Source organism: Echiichthys vipera, assembly GCF_963691815.1.
Source record: "Echiichthys vipera genome assembly, chromosome: 7".
NCBI classification, from domain to species: Eukaryota; Metazoa; Chordata; class Actinopteri; order Perciformes; family Trachinidae; genus Echiichthys; species Echiichthys vipera.
This window is the reverse complement of record NC_139832.1, coordinates 27,182,833-27,196,513: the sequence shown is the minus strand read 5'-3', so window position 1 is coordinate 27,196,513 and position 13,681 is coordinate 27,182,833. Positions and strand designations below refer to the sequence as shown.

At 42.1% G+C, this 13,681-nt stretch overlaps 1 protein-coding gene across 1 annotated transcript in view; it reads right to left on the bottom strand.

The window, feature by feature from the left end:
* LOC310949218 (transcriptional enhancer factor TEF-1-like) overlaps positions 1 to 13,422 on the bottom strand; it is a 56,837-nt gene extending 43,415 nt beyond the window's left edge. The window contains exon 1 of the mRNA XM_083916575.1: positions 13,251 to 13,422. The gene's annotated coding sequence lies outside the window, so the exon portion shown is untranslated. The remainder of the gene's footprint in view (positions 1 to 13,250) is intronic.
* Positions 13,423 to 13,681: the final 259 nt, after the last annotated feature.

Sequence of the window (13,681 nt, the reverse complement as noted above, 5' to 3'; positions counted from 1 at the left end):
AAAACACCGTGCCATAGCAGCGCTAGTGGCCAAAAACTCAATGTACAATTTAACTTTAATATTGACTACCAAGAGACATATCAGGAGAAATTATAGATAAATAAATTAAGTATTGTGAAAAAATATTCCATTGTGTAGTATTTTTGTTAAAGTTTAAGACGATATTATTATTCTTAGAGCACGTATCTAATAGCTTTTAGAAGAAGTGCAATTCAGGAGTGAATTCAAAGGAACCAACCTAATTCAAAAGTGTCTACGTTGTGTGTACATCCAGTAATGACAGCCTGCAGGATGGTTGACTACCATACCTACCATGTATGAAATTATCACTTGTATCTAAGGTAAACCCCAACCACTGCTTACCACATTGAAAAAAAAACTAGCATTAGCACTCAACTGTACAGCTAGAGAAGACGACTGTGGTGGTTGTTTGTTATGTCTTCATGCAACATGTGTCCTTGACAGACGCTGATTAACTTAACTTGCATCCTCAATGCATTCTAGGTACATTCACACCTGAATGCAGTGGTATCTACTTAAGATCTGCTCACATCGCTAAATGTAAACAAGGGTCTATAAGAGGACGAAGACACACTTTCTCACAAGGCTAAACAACCATGTGACAACTTTCAGGACTCAAAACAGTGTTTTGTTTCAGCTATATTTTGACTGAACTGTGGGGGACTGCATCTCCAATCTCTCCAACAGCTCAAACAACCATGAAGCAAGATTATGGAATATTGAAATATTTAAGGGGTTGTACTGAATATTAATATAGCAGCAAACAGATATTTGCTTTTTTAAAGATATAGTGGAGTAATGGTAATGGCGTACTGAGCAGGGAATTAAGTCACATTCCCTCTGTGTGTTGTAATCAGGGTAGTAGAACCAATCCTAGGCCGTGCTTAAGGGTGCACTACCAACACTGTCCATCCGTACCGTGCCCAAGCATGCTTAACGGCTAAAGTCCAGTTCGTTTGACCAGTGTGAGTACAACTTTCACGCTTGCCGGCCATGGCCCGGTTTAGAGATGTGGGCTTTTGTAAAGCACAGAGGGGTGAGGCACAACAAATAGAACCACTCCACTATTTTTTGAACTACAAAGTTCAGTCTCGACAATGTATTCAGCCCTTTTTCTCTTTATGTTATGACACTAATTACTTAGAAAACACTAATTACAAACTAAAGTCTGCCCCCCCCCCCCCCCCCCCCAGTGCTTATGATCTATCTATATGATCATTCAACTTGCACAAATACCACGCGGACTGAACTTTTCTCTTTAGCCTCCATTTCTACTTCAGACTTTAATCTTTTCAGCACTCCTATACTCGTGATTTTTGTCTCGGCGGTGACGCACGTCACTGCATTCACTCTTAATAGTTCAGATGGTCACAATTTCAATTAATCCATTACTGATAAATTCATACTGCTCAATGCCAGGAAAAATGAATCACCTTTATGAAAGTCTCGAGTTGGTTTGATTAGTTCTGACCCGATTCCATGATTAGAAAACAAAGACCAATATTCATCGGGCCAAATGAAAAAGCAGCATCAGTGAAACAAAACCAGCAAAGCTTCTTTTATTCTTCCTCTGCGCTTATACACACTTGAGATAGAAAGATAAAATGAAAGAGCGTCTTGCTGTATTAGTGGTGAAGAGGCAGAGATTCACAGCATGCACTCATTATTTTACCACCTCCTCTCGTAGAAGCATTACCATTTATGCGCACATAGTAATTGGTCGCAGATTGCACACTGATACAGTAAAGTGCTTATTTGCTCCTGGAAATGGGATGGTTAAAAAGGTTTAGCTTGTAGCTTGTAGCTCTTCTCTCGGTTCTCCATCCCTCTCTGCTATACTTCTTCCACCAGTTTTTGCTGAGTCAGACAGAGGCATTATGTGGCCTCGACCTGGGAGGGTTTGCTGTCACATGTAGACTGTCACACACACACACACACACACACACACACACACAGAAGACAATATCCTCCTCCGTTAGAAAGAGAGGCCTGGGGAGGTTGCAGCAATACCAACACCATTTAATAAGTGTGAACTCAGGAGCATTGTGTTGAGACAGAAACCGTGTGTGTGTGTGTGTGTGTGTGTGTGTGTGTGTGTGTGTGTGTGTGTGTGTGTTCATGTTTGAGAGTTATTCCACACCTAGTAAAGGAACATTGTTTGGCTGCATGAATGTGAAGAACATACAGTACTCAGCTATCCATTTCTCCACCACACCTACAGTTAACATATGCTCCATTCTCATCACAAAACACACACACACACACACAAACAAACACACACACACACACACACACACACACACACACACACACACACACACGGACTGAATTAGCCCCTGCACTGCGCTTTCGATTTGCGGTCCATTAAAATATGGGTGCTGCTTAATTTAGACCGATGCCAGTTAGGAGGCAGAGCGCGGCAGATGTGCGTCCTGTGCTGGGGCCACAAGCATAAAACTGGTGAATCACGATTAAGGGGCCGACCAAGAACTACAACTATACTGAGTAACTGTGACGATAACAATATGAGCGTCCACACTGATGAACGATAAAAAAAATGGCAGTGCCATCACTGCGCACTCCAGCTGTGTCCGAGCCCCACACGTCCCTCGACTTCTGCATTGTGTTTCCTAAATGCATCATTTTAGCTTCCATAAAAGAGACGGATACACAATTTATAAAGCACTTGATTTAGTTTTTATTTGTCATTATTCTTACGAATAAGAATGTAGCTGGGTGGTGATTTTGATGTAACAAGTTGTCACTAACAACCTCTTAACAGAAGAGGTAATTTCTATTACCTACACTATGTATGTTGTATTTGATCTGGTATTTATTTAGTTGTTTTAAATATTACCTTAATCCTCCCCTATGCTATCGTACATGGTTACTGGTGAAACGGAACAACTGCTTATGTATTTTTATTGTATTTAGGCATCAGTGCGTCAAGTGCATTTCCGCTCCTTGGTGAAGCCCGTTATTATTATCAAATTAGTGGAGAGATGGTGTTGATTTTAGTCAGTAACCTACACTTTATTACATTTTATTTATTGTTATTTTATAGAGTATAAAAATAACAATTAATTAAAGATGCGCATCAGGGGAGTCATCCAGTTCCCGGTGGGCATGGCGGTGCATTTCAGCGACTGCAGGGCTCCGTGCACCATGGGCCCTGCAGGACACCGTGCGAAGGGCGTGGGGCCAAAGGCGATCTTTCGCAACTTTTGCAGCACTTCTGGCATCCGCTGTGCGCTGCTAGAGAGTATGTACTGAACATGCTTTGTGTTGTGTCTGTATCAAGTGTATAACGCACATTGAAAATGTTATGTAAATTGGATGAATTTTGTCCTATCAGGCTGACTTTCTGTTGCCAGTAGGTTGCACTGTTGCTGTTGGTCACAATTGGAACGTGTTTGTCTTAAGGCCTGGACACTCTCATCATGTCTGGAAAATCTGGTGAAATGCGCAGAATGTTTGTTGAAGTTAGAGTGACTTCTTGTTTCATGGCTAGAAGCACAAAATGGTTGCCATGCGATGACGCAACATGCATAAAACATGCCTTATGTTCGCGCACATGACACGTAGAACCCACAATGGAAATTTCATGTAAATGTTTGCCATTTTCCATCCTGCCAATAGGGGGCGTAATCACTGTGAGTAGATATTGAGATGTAGATGTGTTCAGGCCATGACTCTTGTCATGCATGAGAAATTGGTGTAGATTGGACAATGTATGCTCTAGTTACAGCTACTTCCTATTTGAAGGTTAAAGGCCAAACTTGGGTGCCATAATTTACTAAATGAACATCATGCTGTATTGAAGAAGACTAGCGATTGAGACAATAACCTGCAGCTATCCCAGATAAGCTGGTCTGTATGTGTGAGGTGCACACAATTTCACCGTACATTTTTCCTTTATAAATGCACACCACTTTATTTGACAAAAAGTACATGTGGTTTTTGTGCGGTGTGAAGTAGTTTGAGGATATATCTGGCTTTTAGAATTACAGTTCATAATTTTGGTCATCAATTATAATAACAACTTACATACCAAAATAATTCAAAGCGAACAGCTAGTCAGATTATCAAAAGATATTTTACTTCAGGTAAAACCAAAAGTGTGGAGTTGGTAGGTTATAGCCGAACTACAAAGTTGGTCTGTTAATTGTGATTAACGTGGACAGGTTTGGTAATAATTTGACTGTTTATTTTGTCTGATTGTCTGACTCCTATTGGTTTCTTTCTAACAATGAGGGCTGGAGGTCAAGGGGCAAAGCCTCGATCATACAGTCACAGACAGCTGTGGACCAGCACGCGTTTCTACTACAATCTGCAATTATTAGGAAATATAAGGCATGACGTGGGGCTTCTGTTGTGCAGTTAACACTCAAGAATTTCTTGCAGCACATGAAACACCCTGACAAATTGGGCCTCCCTAAAAATCCCCACACTGATAAACTGACGAACTCCAAGTGACACTAAGTAACTTTAGCTAAACAGTAGCCACTGTGTTGTGTGTTGCTAAATGATGGCAAACAGTAATAGATAATATCACTGTAGCATAAGTAAAGAAGAGTCAGTCAGTGCGTTTACATGCACATCAGTAACCTGAAAATGGCCTTACCCCGGTAAAGGGAATGATCAGATTATTGAAGTTCCCCTCATATACATGAGGGGGGTTGAACAGGAAAAATGACGGGGAAACTCGACCTCCGGTACAGTAGGTGGTGCTCAGCCAACATGGCAGCCAACACCACTGGTCAGAATAGAGTTTTTTTTCTGGTTCTCCTTTTTCAAAATCACAAGCGGAGGGAAAACAGCCGACTTTTGGACAGAATTATGACAGAAACTGGTCTTCTTGGTAGTGATGTTACTTGCCATGGCGAAGTCCTCCCTCGGTTTATAGGTAACGCTCTATTGTTGTTTTTTTTTCCACGTTGTTTCCAACACCGTTGTTTCCAACACCGTTGTTTCCAACACTGTTGTTTCCTGGTTTATTCTATATCTGGGTCAAAAGCCACCGCCGCCGAGTGGGGAGCATGCACAGACGAGAAATCTGATAGTAACCCGGGTAAAGCGTTTACATGCGAGAGAACTCCAGTTACTAAAGGAGTTATTAAGGTCTGGTAACTATGAGGTATGAGAACTCGGATTTTTCCTAGGTTATGGTGTTTACATGGTGAAAAACATGAGAAACTGGAGTATGCCCTTTTAATCGGGTTTTTAAAGTGCATGTAGACGCACTGATTGAGACAGCAAACTGGCAGACATTAGCTGCTTTAGCTAACAGCTAGCCGCTAGAGATCATGCTGTCATTCACTACTAATAGCTTCTTAAGAACAAAAAGTACAGTGTATACATATCAGTGTCAGCATAAACATCAGAAATATAGACAGTATTGTTACAAGCTCTAGAGGAAAAATAGAGGCTGTTAAAATGTTTAATTCAGTGAAATATTATTTGGTTCCAACAGGACCATTATTAAACTATTCTTGAATAATGCATCACTATCTACACTGAGCGTAGAGATGTTCAGAGAACTATAGAACAAACAACAGTGAGGACTACGAAGCCTGATGAAGAGAAAAACCGAGGTCGTGAGCAAACAGCAGGGAAACATGTTTCCACTGTGAGCGTATCAGGCTCAGAGAGCAGACTGAGCTGTTGTGCCGCTCTGCAGTGTTTATCATGTCAATTCCTCCAACCGGGAAAATAAGCAGCAGTGGTTGAAATCTAGACCTCCAGCTCGCTTCTTGCTGAGGACAGGAAACATGGGGCTGATTGAAACTTCCCATGATAGCTTAGTCGCTACTCTCCATTTATCTACTTATTGTCCGGGACACACCAGGCCGACAGCTGAGCGTCGGTCAAAGTTGGGGCACAGAAAAAAACAGGGTGTCAGACACTCACTGACCATAGCCCTTGCTTTTGCGGTGTGTACCGCACTGTGCGCCCCCCATAGGGCCTTGTCAGCTGTTTTGTTCAATTCAGCATGTTGAAAAAACACAGGACTAACTCAAGAGACCAGAGTTTGTGTTACAGTGGCAGTGTTAGTGTCACAGAAGTACTAAGCCAAACCACAACTTTTTTTTCTTATCCTAACCAAGTCGTTTTTATGTCTAACCCTAACCTAATATTTTATTGCCTAAACTTATCTGGTCCTGCAACAGTAGTTCTGGTCCCTAAACTTAACCGTCTACTTGTATTTCCTAAACGTAGAAATGTTGCGGCCCACTTCTGGTAGCCGTTTCATGGTCCACCAATTGTTGTGCATCGTTTTTCTTAAGAAATCATATGAACTTTTTGAGGATATGTTGACCTGTAAGAGCACTAATCCTTCAGTTCATCCTGATCCTTTCTATGAGGATTACTGTCCTGTCTTCTTTTCAAACTTGGGCCTGTAAAGCTCTTTGAAATAAAATACTGTGATTCAAGGCTCTACAGAAACATGAACTTGAATTAGCTGCAGCCATGAACCTTTGCTACAGTCAGCAGAAGGCTAAACTATAAGCGACATTATACCATATTGACATTCTTATTGCATATTATACATGTCCACAGGATCGTAAACAACCTTTTTTTCTATGTCGTTCTTAAAAAGTTTTCGCTGGCATAAGAAATATCTGCGTCCACACGAAACCAGTAAAACTGACTCAAAGCGCTATAGTACACATGCCAGGCCTGGATGTGGCACTGTAACTGCCACAGAAATACGCCAACAACAGAGAAGAAGAGACAGCGAGGCGCTGTGTAGAATAATCATAATACAAACACCGGAGACGTCTTGACAAATCTGGCGACTTCGAAATTCTCCTCCATCGTAGAGAGAAATGTGTCGACTGTTTCTGTTGTTAGTGGAGACTTTTGTGCTGTTTTGGACTCTGATGCATGAATCACTCTGTAGTTAGTGTCCTCACTGAGCAGAGGGTGTTGCTGTGAGCCCCTTCCCGTACCAAAGCACTCACAGGTGGGCCCTTTCTTGCTACTTTGTGACCTACTTGGCAACTTTATTTATAAAAAGCTACTAGCGACAAATCAAGCAACTTATTCAGACCATCAGGGAAAAGAGAGAAATATAGGGTCGGCCTAATTCATTCCCATGCATGTCACTGCGAGTACAGTTCAGTATATGGGTCCATCTCACTTCTCTCGCAAAAAATACCGTTTTCAGGCTTCGATGACGCCGGCTGCATGTGGATGGTCAGCCAAAACGATACTAAAGTTGTGCGGTTACAGGAAAACGCGTCTTCATGTGGACAGGCCCTTAGACTCTCACAATAATGTGTCAATATCAGTAAAGCGTTTTAGAGGTGGCGCGAGAATGTGGCTAATGATTTAGCCTGCTATCCATAAATGCTCACGGAGCAGCGTGTATACCTTCAGCATACACTCCAGCTTTGATAAACACAGTAGTAGCCGACTATATGTTGATTTGATTTGAATGTTGATACAGCAAATGACTGCTGCCCATCTCTCTCTCTCTCTCTCTCTCTCTCTCTCTCTCTCTCTTTCTCTCTCTCTCTTTCTCTCTCTCTCTCTCTCTCTCTCTCTCTCTCTCTCTCTCTCTCTCTCTCTCTCTCTCTCTCTCTCTCTCTCTCTCTCTCTCTCTCTCTCTCTCTCATTTTCTCTCAGAATACTTGAATTACAATATGATGAAAGATTATTATGACATTTTTGCCCAAAAATAAAGTGAGCTACCCCATCTTCAAAACACACTTAATGAAACTGGGATCAACTTGATGCTCACCGTCCCCTTAGCAAAGAATAAGTCTTCTCTTTCAGTTAACACAGAGCTCATAGAGAACCAAAATATGTTGGATTAACTGTGTTTAACAAAAGGAAAACATCTATTCACAACTGTTAGAAATGTCTTTTGTAATTATAATTTTCTAATGCATCCGTGTGAGTCCTAAGCACAACTCTTCAGATACGGACAAAACCTTGTATGTGGTGGCCCAGTCAAAAAGAATGGCATGGATATTCTGAGTATTTCTGGGCCCGAAATTCTTTAATGGTTCTTCGGTGAAAGATGAACAAAAGCTGTACTATACTGAATGTCTGAATGTGTAGTTTAGGTGCTTATTCAAGGTCTTACATGTCAGAGACACAGGAAGACCTGCACATGATAAATAATAATCACTTTTTTCTTTACATTGTTTCAACAGGACACCTCAAAAAGTGTAAAAGGCACAGAGTACAGAGTGAAGCAGGGTTTTTAGCTCTAATAAAAGTAAAAGTGATCTGCGTGCTTGACTTTTTGGTGCATTCTATAACAATGTAAAGTATGTAAAGAAATAAAGAAAAAGACATTTTCTGAAGCCCTATTCAGACTGGATTTGTTCTACGTGGGGATGTGGGGTAAAATAATTTGACCTCAGGACATCTGTAATACATTATGAAATCCCTGTATTCTACCAGAGGTGGGAGGGGTTATTCAATTTACGCATTCACCGCCCTGTCTCCACGTGCGTGCTACGTAGCTACCTGCTATCACAAAATTCAGTTAACACAAAACTAAAGGACATATTCGATGATCTAAAGTACATTTTATTTTATATTCACATTATATTCACATACAAAAGCCCACCCCTCCCAAACAGTCCGTGGACGGCAAGCGTGCTGCTCCTAAGCGAGGTATGGTTGCACTCACACTGGTCAAACGAACTAGACTTTAGCCGCCGGCCTTTGCTTGGACACAGTATGAATGGCAAGTGTGACTGCACCCTGAGTTTCTCACATGTGCATTAGACATTCATAACTATGAAAGTGATTTCCATCAGCTGTGCATGAATGCTTTCCTTTTGTTTAACACAATAAATCCAACAGTTTTGGTTCGTTCTTTGAGATTTGTGTTAACTGTGAAAAGGGTGAAGACTTCTGCTGTGCTGAGAAAGTGATGATGCAGATCAAGTTGATCCCAGGTCTTAGCGATCAAGGAAAACTGTAAAAGCAGTAACATAAGATGGATCTGTCTTTTTAGCATTGTGTTTTTCTCCTCACTGACACGCAACATCATGATGCAGTATGGACGACTACCTTAGGATATGCTGCCGAATCACCTGTGCGGTAATAGCATTGACAAACTGTTCGGACAGTAACATATTGCGAGATATGTGATTCCCAGCTCAGGTATAAACAAAGCTGTATATTAGTGTGGACATGAGAGAGAGAGAGACAGACTGCAGGGGACAAGGAGAGGAGAGAAAGGCAGTCAGACAAGCCAGCACAGGCTCCACGGCCTCCTGGAGCCAAAAACCAGCTCCCCCCTGCACACCAACGTCCCACCGCCCATCTCCACCCCACCCCACCCAGTAGCCTATTGTTCCCCCATCCCTTAAACAAAGCCTGTCCCCCCTTTCACACCCCCTAAACATATCCTAAACCCCCCCCCCACACACACACACACACACACACACACAGCATTGTTGCTCCAATAAACCGGCTCTGCTCCCTAAATTTCATTACATACGAGCACAGACCTCACTTCTTTCTGAGTTTTTATCCTCTTTAAAACCACAGCGGCCAAATTTTTCCTTATTCTTCCTGCTACTTCCTGACACTTTCTGGCGAGCACAGCAAGCAGAAAATCATTTATGACATTTTTGACCATACAATTAAATAAAATGCAGGAGCTGTCTGATTATTTCGGAGATGTGTAAAAGACAGGAGATTGAAACAGGACTGCAGGGACACTGGAAGTTGATTTTAATGAGTATCGAAAGGAAATTGTGTTTTTTAAATGCGAGAGAATTCTCTAATTCACACCTCGATAAATTCAAAAACCACAACAACAACAACAAAAGGGACTGGTGGAACGGTGTCACCTGTTGATTCATCCAAATGTAGGGCTGGCCAAAATCTATCCCAATACAGATCACGATATAGCATGTTTCCTGATAATTTCGTTAATACATATGAAATAACCACGTGGTAAAGCCTGTGTTTGTATACGCGTGTGAATTAAATACCTGAAAAACGATGTGTACTGAGTCTTCTCTCATTTAATTGAGAACTTTTGTGCAAAATGAACCAGCGTTTTGAGTGACATTATAGAGAAAAAACGTTTTTAAATTCCAGCTGCACACAAATGATTAAAAAACAATACTGCAATCAAAGAATCTTCCAAATATTTGAGTTAGTATGTGCTTTTTATTATCTCTATTAGACAAAGCAACTGTATACCATGATATATTGATATGTGATTACATCATATGATTCCAGTGAAAGACAATAAATTGTTGTAATGAAATTATCACCCAGCCAATTAGACAATTCACACCCTAAAAACTCTTGACTAATTCTGTGAAAGAAAACTTGACCAAAGTGGGATTACATCGGGGTGTCACAAGACATAATTTCCTGCCAGAAGGATTACTCCCCCTAATCCAGATTCCATAGAAATCAGTGAGCCGGATTTTGTCCTCCTGTCTAGAAACAGATGAAGCGACGAGGAGGAAGGCAGCTATCGGTCCACCGCTCACTACTCCACCATACTGTAACAGCATTGGTGAAGTACATGAACACAAACACAAACAGGCGCACGAACACAGCCGCTGTGGCTAAAGCACACAGAGGCCATATGGTGCGTCCTCATCTCCTAACGCCTGTTGCTGCCACAACAATAGGCCTGCCTGGCCCGGACAGCAAGAGGCAAACACACACACACACACATAACCAAATGGTCGTTAGTCAGCCAGTCTGCGTTCCTTAGGCCCAGAACAAACGCCTGGATTTGCATTCTGCGCCTCCCTTCATCCTCCCCTATTGCGCTCCCTCTCTCACACACACACACTCTTTCCCGATCTCTACAGGTGCACAGAGCACTCAAAACAGATGTCAACGGACAGGAGAGGGAGAGGCGTGGGGGGAGAGGGCAGGAAAGTGGAGGGACGACGGGAGGCTGTTTGCCCAGGGTGACTGACAAAGCTTTGTACACTCGCACGCCTAGACTCAAAGATAATGACACACACACACACACACACGCACACACACACACACACACACACACACACACACACACACACACACACACACACACACACACACACACACACATCTCCTTCCTCTGTTACACTTTCAGAACTGCCTAATTTATCATTTTGAAACACTTTAAAAAGGGAGCACATAGAGAATAAAAAGTGCAATTTGCTCCAAGATCAATATTTAAACTTTTTCAAAATTTTAAAATGGAAAAAAAAGATAAAAACACTTGTATCACTATTTAAAATCCATATTTTCTAGGCGAAATGACATCATAGATATTGTTGCTGATGTAGAGCATCACATAAAGCAATATTTGTACGCTGTTGCCAGCTGCCACATGTCGACCAAAAATTACTCTATGAACATACTAATACTAGGTCAGAAAGTGAATACACCTTTAGAATACTTCACTTTAAATAATTTTTAGATTTTTTTTTCTGATACACGCTGATTGTTTTGTAACAGCGGTCGACCTGAAATCAGTTAGTTGATCGGCAGACAATCAACAATCATTAATTATTGGTCTTTAATAATTAAAATTTCAGTTATTTCTCAAGGAAAAATGCCCAAAAACTCTCTGATTACAGCATTTGCTTCTTTCCCCTGTTTATATCACTGTGGATTGAACCCTATTTAGGGACACTGCTTTGTGCTCGGAGTAATTATAATAGGCAGATTCCATGACATGTTGTAGAAATAACAATGTATCAATCGATTGGGAAAAATAATCTAAAGGATACGTAAAAAAAGATAATAATCGTCACATTATACCCGAGTCATAAACACACTACGACTATTTCACCTCAAAACATTCATCTCCAGCTCAACTGTATGAAAAAGGAGCCGAAGCTACTTTACCTTTCATCTGACATACCCCTCCCTCCCCTTATCTGACAGATGGTTGCAGAAGTAATGCAGCTGCTACAGGCTGTAATTGTCTCCAATAATTACATTGTGGTTTGGCCTGTATTACCACATATCTTTTGCTTTAAAAAAGGACAAGAGCAGCCCTTTAATCAATATTTAAAAGGAAATGTACAACTCAACTACAAGCCCATATGGGGATATTATAGGCTACTCAGTGGGGATTTTAAAATACATAAGGTCTCTCGCTAAATCACCACTAGTACCAACGGACACTTAAAACATATATGAAATGGTGGTTGAACTGTACGCAACCTTCACTCAGGGCCGCTATGTGTCTTACTCGGACCCAGGACAAGATGATCTGCAAAGCCCCCCCCCCCCCCCCCCCCCAAACACACACACACACACAAACCTCAATTCACTTTCTAATCTGAATACAGATTTAGAGTTGTTGTTGTTTTTTACTCATTAACAAACCTGGTTTCGCGTACAGATTGAGATACAGTTACACAATTCTCCACATTCATTTACAAATAGTTGCGTGACGAGCATGTCCCCGTAACACAGCAAATGATAAAGGTCCTCACTTCAGTCTAGTCCACACAGTGTATGTGTTTTAAAACGTTCATTTACACAGTGAAAGGTGAGTCAGCCTGGAAAAGGTGGGGGGAGATCTAAATAGGCTAATAAAATGACTTCTAAACCCTTCATAATATATCTTTTCTTTAAGATGAAGAGGATGAAATACATGAACAAATCCACCAGCAGCCTGGATGGTCGCCTTTATATGTCCCTATAATGTGCTCTGGTCACTGGGTAAACACTGGCTCCGTGCACGTTATCAGCCTATGGCCTGTTCCTGTGACTGGGGCCTGGCCTGCCTGTGTCGGAAAAGAGAAAAACCCCGCCGATGCAACAAGTCTCCCATTCACTCCCAGCTTTGTGGAGCTGTCTCCCAACGCTGCAGCGAAACATGTTTCCATCTCTTTTCTCCCTCCATCTAGATCTACATCTGGATCCTAACTCTGATGGAGAGATGTCCTGCAGCCTGTATTTTAGTATACGAGGCAAAGAAGTGATAGAAAAGCAGGTTTGTTTGTTGGTGTCGGGAGAGAGAGAGAGAGAGAGAGAGAGAGAGGGATAAAACTGTAGTGAAAGCGACACCCCTCGCTCTGAAGCTGGCACAACAAAGCATTAATAAGCTTGTTAGACTTGTTAAACACGTAGAAGGGGCTTGACTGTGTCGATTTCGCTCGCGATGTCGCCGAAATTGTTTGAATTTCAGCTCCAGTGACCACTTGAGGGTTTTCGGAACAGGCGAAACGTCCGACAGCGTTCAGGCTGCAGGCTGAGGGGGGGACTCCTCCTTGGGAACTTACCTCGATTCATACGCCGCTTTATGGATTAATCCGCACACTTTTCCACGGATCGGAGTCTCTACAGCATCGGGAAGCACTCCGCCAACTCCAGAGTCTTCTCGGGGTTTCGGTTTATGAAGGATCGGGCGCGCTGAGTGCGTAAAATGCGCAGCGTCTCTCCAAGGATGCGAAATATGCGCGGAATGGGAGCAGGAATGAAATGAACGCAGTGTGTGGACTGAGTTGAACGGGGCGGGGTGAGAGGGACTGGCGTCACCCTGGATGGATGAAATAGAGTGAATGAGATGGGAGGATGGGTGGAGAAGAAAAAAAAGAGAGCGAGGGGGAAGGGGCCGGACTGTATGGGCTGCGTTCAGCAACAAAAGAAAAAAGAGAAGCGCCCAAACTCTATTCAGTGGAGGAGGAAAAGGGTCGAGATAAAAACAAGGCCT